Below are 8849 nucleotides of genomic sequence, written 5' to 3'. Positions count from 1 at the left end.
ATGAAGGAAAAACAGAATTGACTTGGTAACATGATCAGCTCATAGACTGCAGGAAGAACAAACTAAAGAAATCTTCTGATGTATTGGTGGAATAAATCCTGGTTCTCAAAGGTAATGCAAGAAACGTGTCACATTTTGTTGATATTTTGGTTTATTTTTCAAAAGTCTGATTCCTCCCTCACCCTCTGCACACTCCCGTGAAATGCTTTCTTCTTACTCATCACCACAACGTGCTCCTTCAAGCCTGCACTGTTCAGTGAGTGAAAGCAGCGTAACAAAACAAAGATAGAGCTTTGATGATCCTTGATGAACTGCTTACAAATGATAAGACGGCGAGCGCGGCGTTTAAGACGTTCCTTATCTGCTCGTGGACTTTGGTCGCAGCTCGAGGAACAGAATCGACCACACAGAAACCAAAGATGGAGACACCCTGCTGTGCCAAAACCCATCTGATGGTGGCGTTGTGTCGGTGGCTTAACAAAAATCCTCTTAAAAACAACCGCTATAGGCCGGCGGAGATGGAGCACAAAAACGGATTCATTTTTCAAAATCAGTGAAGGACGCCACAGAAGAAAAACTCACAAAGACAGCGTTCTTTCCTTGGAATCATGGCCTGCAGGCCCCCATTCTACCTCGTTATCTTGTGTGACAGAACAAGTTTAACTTCAGCCCACTGTGATGGAGTGATATGATACTATCTCACCAGGTTGTTGTTAGAGAATGAAGAAACCTCAGAGATGGGGGAAATCATAACTAAATAAAAGAAATGTAGGAAAAAACACTCCAATCATCATTTTATTTCATAGGTAGGAGTTAAAAGGAGGACTTGTGAAGGGACGTGGCTGGATTAATGAGAAGCGAAGGAACGCAGATGCAGTCAAAACAAGTTCTGAACTCCCACTGAAGCCCCAAATGACAAGACAGACCTGCAGTTAAAGACAAAGCTCTACCTTTTCTGTAATCCGCGGCTCTCAGCCTCCCTTGGTTGTACGAGTCCTCTGTGAAAACCACATCACTGCCCACGCTGTCAGAGGAGTAGCTTCTGAAACTCTGCTGCATCGACATGCTGCTGATACAACAGCCCTCCTGCCTCGTCCCAGACCCTGAAGCACTGATCCGGTCGGAGAGACCTTACCACTGGGTGGGAGTGTTCAGGCTTGGATTTAGTTCCTGAAGTTTTTTTTTTTTGTTTTTTCCCTCCTCTTAAAAAAATGCCTACCTTCAGGCCATCATGTCAAGAGCTGCTGTTCATCACGCAGACAGAAAGACAGATGGAGGAAGATGGTCTTCCTAGCGCTGTTATGAACAACCTCCACCAAAACAAGCTCCTTGATCTGATTCCATCACTTTTATCTGCTTATTTCAGTTTATAACTGATTCGTTAAAAAAAACACTTTTTTTTATTGGAATAATGCTTTTTGACATAAGCTGTCCTGTTTAAATGCACACAATAACACAATATTTTATATGAGTTGCTTTAAATTTTAAATTTTAGAGGTAAACTTGCTCCTTATGAAATTGGTTTTCTTCAGATAAATAACATTTGTTGTAAAAACAATGTCAAAATTTTATGTAGGTCCCATGACGGACTTAACTGTTTAGACATAGGAGCAAAATCTCCAAGAGGACCTCCAATAATATGGCACCAAGATGATTGTTAGCCAGAAGTCCTCGACCCAAGTTTACACTCTTCTCCTAGAAAAATACTGGAACTGGGTTGAGGTAAGGGTAAGGGTTACGGTTGAGGTAAGGGTTACCGTTAAAGTAAGGGTTACGGTAAAGGTAAGGGTTACGGTTGAGGTAAGGGTTACCGTTAAAGTAAGGGTTACGGTAAAGGTAAGGGTTACGGTTGAGGTAAGGGTTGAGGTAAGGATTACGGTTAGAGTAAGAGTTATGGTTAGGGTAATGGTTACATTTGGTGTAAGGTGTACGGTTGGGGTAAGGGTAAGGGTTACGGTTGAGGTAAGGGTTACCGTTAAAGTAAGGGTTACGGTAAAGGTAAGGGTTACGGTTGAGGTAAGGCTTGAGGTAAGGATTACGGTTAGAGTAAGGGTTATGGTTAGGGTAATGGTTACATTTGGTGTAAGGTGTACGGTTGGGGTAAGGGTTACGGTTGAGGTAAGGGTTGAGGTAAGGATTACGGTTAGAGTAAGAGTTACAGTTGGGGTAAGGGTTACGGTTAAAGTAAGGGTGATGGTTAGGGTAAAGGTTACATTTGGTGTAAGGTGTACGGTTGGGGTAAGGGTTACGGTTGGGGTAAGAGTTACGGTTAAGGTAAGGGTTACGGTTAAGGTAAGGGTTACATTTGGGGTAAGTTGTACGGTTGGGGTAAGGGTTACCATTAAAGTAAGGGTTACGGTTAAAGTAAGGGTTATGGTTAAAGTAAGGGTTACCGTTAAAGTAAGGGTTAAGGTTAAAGTAAGGGTTACGGTTAAGGTAAGGGTTACCGTTAAAGTAAGGGTTACGGTTAAGGTAAGGGTTACCGTTAAAGTAAGGGTTAAGGTTAGGGTAAGGGTTGCGGTTAGGGTAAGGGTTACCGTTAAAGTAAGGGTTACATTTCGGGTAAGGTGTACGGTTGGGGTAAGGGTTACCATTAAAGTTAGGGTTACGGTAAAGGTAAGGGTTACGGTTAGGGTAAGGGTTACGGTTAAAGTAAGGGTTACCGTTAAAGTAAGGGTTACGGTTAAAGTAAGGGTTACATTTGGGGTAAGGTGTACGGTTGGGGTAAGGGTTACCATTAAAGTTAGGGTTACGGTAAAGGTAAGGGTTACCGTTAAAGTAAGGGTTACGATTAAAGTAAGGGTTACGGTTAGGGTAAGGGTTACCGTTAAAGTAAGGGTTACGGTTAGGGATCTTCTAGTATAGATGTGCAAATTCAGTTTCCGGCTACAGTTGCAACATTTCCGCTTCCAGCTAATGGTGAGTTCAACATGTTTTGGTGCCATCTTGCCTGCAACCAGGTCCGTTTCAAAATCCTTGTCATCTGTTACCTCTTTCTAGCAGGGGCGGAGCTACAGGGGGCAGCCTGCCCTCCATCAAAAAAGCCTTGCCCCTCCTACTTTTTGAGTCAATATTAGAATATTGACAGAGATTAAAAATTAGTCAATAATTGCTTGCTTCTTTAAGCATTAAAAAAGCACCTCAGCTAAAAGAACAGTTGTTTTAACATTAACACATTGATAATTTTGTTCATTTTGAGCCTTCTACTCTGCTGTTTGCCCCTCTTTCAACGTTTTCTGCTCCCTCCATATAGAATGTTTTAACTCTGCTGCTGCTTTTTAGTATGAATTATTGAGTTTTGCCATTTTTATTAATATTTATTGAATGACGAGTGTGGTTGTTATTATTTAAATATATATATATATTTAAAAAATATATATAATCCCTTGACGCTTGAATTCATTTCACGCTATGAAAGAAAAAAAGCATGTTTTTTCTTTCAAATATATGGTTATTTAATGTCATTTTGGAGCAGAATCAATAGCATCAAAGGGTTAAGCAGCAATTGTAAATAGTCGACTGTTAAAGATATGCAAAACATATCCTGCACAAAAGCTCGTCTGTCATCGCTGCCTGCATGCAAAGAACATTTGCACCAATTTCGTGGAATTAACCTTCCAAAACGTTTCTATCCATCATGATAACTGCACAGATATGATCTTACACAACTAACAGCTTGGACAGAAATCTTCAGAGGGGGTTCTGACATGACTGCAAGGAGGGAGATGTTTTGGATGCCTGCAGAGAGGTGTGGCATGCTGGGACCTGACAAGAAAATGCTGCAGACATTGAGACTTCATGACAGACAAAACTCTTTAAAAAAATAAGCTTCGCTTGTCACATTGCTATGCTGCAATAGAAAGTAAGAATGTTGTATTATTATTGCAGCAAAACCTTTAAATAGTTTAACTTCCTCTTTTTGTCTATCCACGCTAAAGATAGAGAAAGTTTTAAAAACACATTAGGAAATTCCTTAAAATCAATGTTATTTTCAGGTTTCTTTGCTTTAGTTTATGATACATATGAATAATAACTGAAAAAATAGACTAAATATAATTAATGTCTCTTCCTGTTTTTAATTACACAAACCAAAAGAACAAACTCATCAATACTTGATGTCCTGTAGGGTGATTGGTGACACAAAGTTTAGTGAAACAAATTCTCTGGTGACATGAAATGAAAGATAACTGACACAAAAACACAATTTAAAGACTTTTTTTCTCCAAACACTTTTGATGAGAATAAAAAATTATGATTGCCACATTAAAAATTAAATGATAAAGCACGAGGGTGGAAGTGTCATGAAAACCATATTGGCACTAAATCTGTACATTTATGTCCACAGATAAAGTATAAATTCTTAAAACATATTTTGTCATTCTGAATATCTGTTTAAACTTTCAAACTGACTAATCTTTTAGAATAGTTTTGCTGTTACAGAGTTTTTGTAATCCTGCCCACATGTTGCTGCATGGCTAATTCTGTGAACTGCAGTTTTGCAATTTTTTTTTTTAACAGGCACTTTGAGGGCTGTAAGCCATTTTACGATGACAGCTCTGCCACGAAGAGTCAGTACATTCCTGCTCGGGGCGTGCCGGCCCTTCCATGAAGACGAGGGAACCGTCTCCCTACTTTGATAACCTCACGCAACCAAAGAGCCCAAGTGTGTGTATTGGGGTTTGTGCAAGCTGCAGCATGTGGCATCTGTCCCACCGTGGACAGGAATGTTCGAGAGCATCGTCTGGCTCGCAGATGATGAGGGGATGATGGTGTGAACGCTGGATGATGGAGGAGGGAACTGTCAGGAATGGAAACCTGGAGGCATTGCCTGGTAAGGATTAATTATGTTTCAAAATAATAAAACAAACACACAGATGTTTTTTCTTGTTAAACTTGCTCTTAAAATGTTTGTCTCTGAATTTTTCAACCTCCTTTTTGGATGTATAATGCATTAACCTTCCACTTTGTGGTGTTTGGCTCCCTCTTCTGGTTGGATGGTTGCAGTGCATAATCACAGTTTTCAGATGTAATTTCTTTCACATGTAGCTGACAGCCTTTTCTTTGCTTTAATATGACCAGAGGGCATGCAGTTAAGGGAGTTCCTTCTCTAAGGGTCATCCTGTCTTGACACAAGTCCATAGATAGCCCCCGCACACATAAAGTTGGGTTTGTATTCACGGTTTCCATGACAACACAGCCAAAAACACAGAAAGTGAGGGGGCCGATTTTGGTCCACAACTCTGGACGGATTTGCAGAATCCTTTTCTGACCAAGAACGTGTCAATGAAACGCCAGAATGCTATAGTCTGAGAGGGAACGGCTGTAAATAAACCCAGTTTGCTCACTCTAACTGGCTTATTGTGCAAACTGTCAACAGGAAAAGAGGTGACAGAGACACACGTGTTAGGAGTTCAGTCTCATATCATGGTTTGAATAAATATGGATGCAGCCAAACACAAATCAACCAGGGTTGAAATATTATTTAAAAATAAGTTGGTTCCCACAGTTGATGGACTATTTTCTATAAACATTATGATTAATATAAAATTATTTGTATGATCAAATGGTCAGACTGGGTAAAAACATTTCAGTCTGAAGGTAGCTTTGGGCAGAGGGCATGGAAAAGGTTAAGAACGTCATCAAACAACATCGCAGCCCCTCCCAATCAGAATCTCTTCGTGTCGCCGCCCTCCATAGATCGGACAGGCGCGCGGCGCTCGGACCTACCTGCGCAGCACATCTGGCTGTACAGATGGAAGCCCACGTCCTCGCACCTCATTTCATGGATGTAATTTGCCCGTCGGTAGGTAAAGCCCCTGTCCATCTGTCCGTGCCAGGCAGCGCCAGCGCGCACGGAGTCCCCCGTTCCGGCCATCCCGCGCGTAAAGTCAGCGCTTTGGAGTCTCCCGTGCGCGCCTCCAGCTAGTTTGTCTTCTCCTCATGAGCCTCAGAGAGGAGAAAAACCAGAGCCGTGTCAGGTTGCGGGCCCTTCGCCTCAAGCCCAGCCCACATTTTATTTAGACCAGCTCTCTGACGCGCGGAGATCCCTCTGCTCCATCCTTCTCCGCTGCGCGCGCGGAGCGCCAAATGAGACGCCAAGTCCCCAGATCACAACACACGACGACGGTTCCAAAACAAGGAAGCAGTAACGATTCCTGGTTGCACTGGCGATGCATTCAGCGTGAGAAACGCTTCTTTTATTGTCAGTGAAAGCTCTCAGAGGGCAGGGTGCAGCTTTGACGATTCCCGCCGACGATAAATCCTCACAACAGCTGTGCACCATAAATATCTTACAGACGAGACTCATTTTCTCCCCCTTTTCTTTGCGTAACTTGGAGAGCTGTTTTGCATTAACAGTAGTGCAGGATTCAACAAAACACATTTGGTTTCTGAGAATCCCATGGAGCAAGTTCAAGCTCCTCCATGTTCACTATGATACTTTTAAATCCAAAATAAAATCCTAACATGATTCAAAGAAGAAGCTTTGAAAGAGTTTTTCTCCCCAAAAGTTTCACTGTTTCAGTTTGAGCCAACATGTCAGTGAATAGTGTTTGTGCACTTCTGCGTCCAAATATTCAAAATTTGACCGATTAAATATTTTTCAAATCCATATCACAAGAGTTCTATTCAAAAGTATTCAAAGCTTCCATTTAAATATTCAGTATTCAAATCTTTAATCCACAGGAGGACGAAAAATGACTCCAGCAGTGGTTACCCTTGGGGGAATATGGAAACTAACCAAACTAAACTTAGTTTAGACTTTATTTTTTGCTCTTTAACTTTACTGTTTTCTATCCAAATTAACTTCCTGTCTTATTTTGTAAAGCTTTGCTGCTTATCAAACTATTTCCTGTATGTGTCCACATGACTTTTGACCATTTCCCCACCTGACTCCCCTCGTTATTCCTCCCACAGTAGAGTCACCTTGGTTATATTTAGTCTGTAACATTTTCTCAGGGGTGGATGGGGTTGTTTTTTAATCCTTCAGATTAAAAGTCATCCAGTTGAACCACTTCCTGTTTCTTAATTTTACTAAATAAAGGGAGATCTGAAATACTCTATCAGCAGAGAAGCATGACTTTACTTTTTATGTTTCGTTTTTCTGTTGGAGTTCTAGAGAAAGTTTTCATTTCTGATGAACGAGAATAAATCCGCTTTGTTCCAACACTTCTGCTTTTAACTCAAGATCTAATCTAAACACAAGCATCTCCATGGCGACGTGCCAACAGGATTCATGGTTATTCAATGCGAATCCGCTTTTTCCACCAAGTCATATTCTGTCTGTAAGAATAAAAGCTCTTTCACGATGAACACAAAGCACGTGCTTTAGACAGACTGCATTGACAATATTCTAACTGTTCTCCTCCACACACCTACAATTCAACAGTCAGCAGCCGTTTAATTCATACTCTCAAGCTTCTGTTTATATGCAAATATGCCGAGTGAGTTCACTGGAGGAGGGGTTATGGTAGGTCAAGTTCAAAGCTTTTCCTCGACAAGTTCATTCAACCCTCTAAGCTTCAACCCACATGGATAACTGAGCAAGAACATTTCGTCATTGAGCCAAACAATAACAAGGTGGTGAGAAGATCCAACCTATTTTAATGATGACGTTTTAAAGCAAAAAATCTTTAAAACGCGTGTCATTTTCAAAGTTTTTGTTTCTGCAGAATGGAAATGGGTCATCAGAAATTCGCCTATGAGTTGTGGGCAGGGGTAAGCCCGCCCCCACTTCCCATCATTTATTTGTTTATATGTTGTCCTCTAGCTTACAGCCCCTCACAACCTCAACCTAACATTTCAAAGCCAGCTCAGACGAGGAAAACGAAGTCGTACATGGATCTAGTCGTCTACAAATGTTCTCTCCATAAAAGTTTGGAACTCACTTCCTGCAGATCTGAAGTCTGTGACCAATTTTAGCCTTTATAAAAAAACACGCCATGTCTGACCAAGTTAACCTAATGTGTTTTATCCCTCTGATGTGTCTCGAGTTTTAAATTACTTGATGTCATTGTTACATTTTATCATTCTTTTATCCTGTGTAAAAAGCCTATCTAGGGACAAGTGATATAGATTAGCTTCTGCTATAAGCATTATGGTATGAGCATGGGGGTACGGCTTTGTTTTTATATCTGTCCCTATTCAAATAAACAAATTAGAAAATTGCCGCAGGAACATGTTAAAAATACCAAAGACAGGATTTTCATTGGAAAGGATCTTTTAACACATTAAAAATATGTAAACATTTAATTTTTCTTTGAAAAGCTAAAAGTTTGTTAATGTTTTTGTTGCATGTGATGTTTAATCTCCTAATAACCGTGTTTTCTTGTTGAGTCAGCAGCAGTGTGACTTTTCCGTTTTCGCCGTCTTCTCACTGAATCCGACATCTGTTTCCTTGTTTCAGTGTATTTTGTAACTTTGGTGTCGATGGATGCCAGACAGTATTCTATGACTTTATTACAATAGGAGTGCTTTGTGTCCTCGTCCTTCAGCAACATGTTTTTTTGTATTCACTTTCAGCAGGGGCAGAGCCGGCCTCCCCCGTCCTCACTCTGTTATTACCGCTTTGGTGAAAGGAGGCAGGAAAATGAGTCACAGCTGCAAACCACGAGACCAAGTCTAAACCCGATCCTGCGGCATATGGGGCATGGAGTTGGCAGCCCCTGGTTCCTCCGGCACTGCTGGTGCAGATCTGGGTGTGGCTTCCTGAACGGATTAGCCATGATCAGAGTTGTAGAGGAAGACAATGAAGCGTTCTGATCCCGAGGGATTTCAGACACTTTCACGTAAAACCATTAACCATTGCTTAAGGACGTCGACAAAAGCCACCAACAACGATCCGCTTTGAT

The 8849-nt window shown here is 41.2% G+C and overlaps 1 protein-coding gene across 1 annotated transcript in view; it reads right to left on the bottom strand.

Moving 5' to 3' along the window:
* The window catches only part of pleca (plectin a), a gene marked incomplete in the record, with an annotated part of 104365 nt that overhangs the window by 36144 nt on the left and 59372 nt on the right, over window positions 1-8849 (bottom strand).

This window comes from Oryzias melastigma, linkage group LG11 (genome assembly GCF_002922805.2).
Source record: "Oryzias melastigma strain HK-1 linkage group LG11, ASM292280v2, whole genome shotgun sequence".
In the NCBI taxonomy this organism is placed as follows: Eukaryota; Metazoa; Chordata; class Actinopteri; order Beloniformes; family Adrianichthyidae; genus Oryzias; species Oryzias melastigma.
The sequence above is the reverse complement of the archived record's forward strand: the minus strand, read 5'-3'. Positions and strand labels throughout refer to the sequence as shown.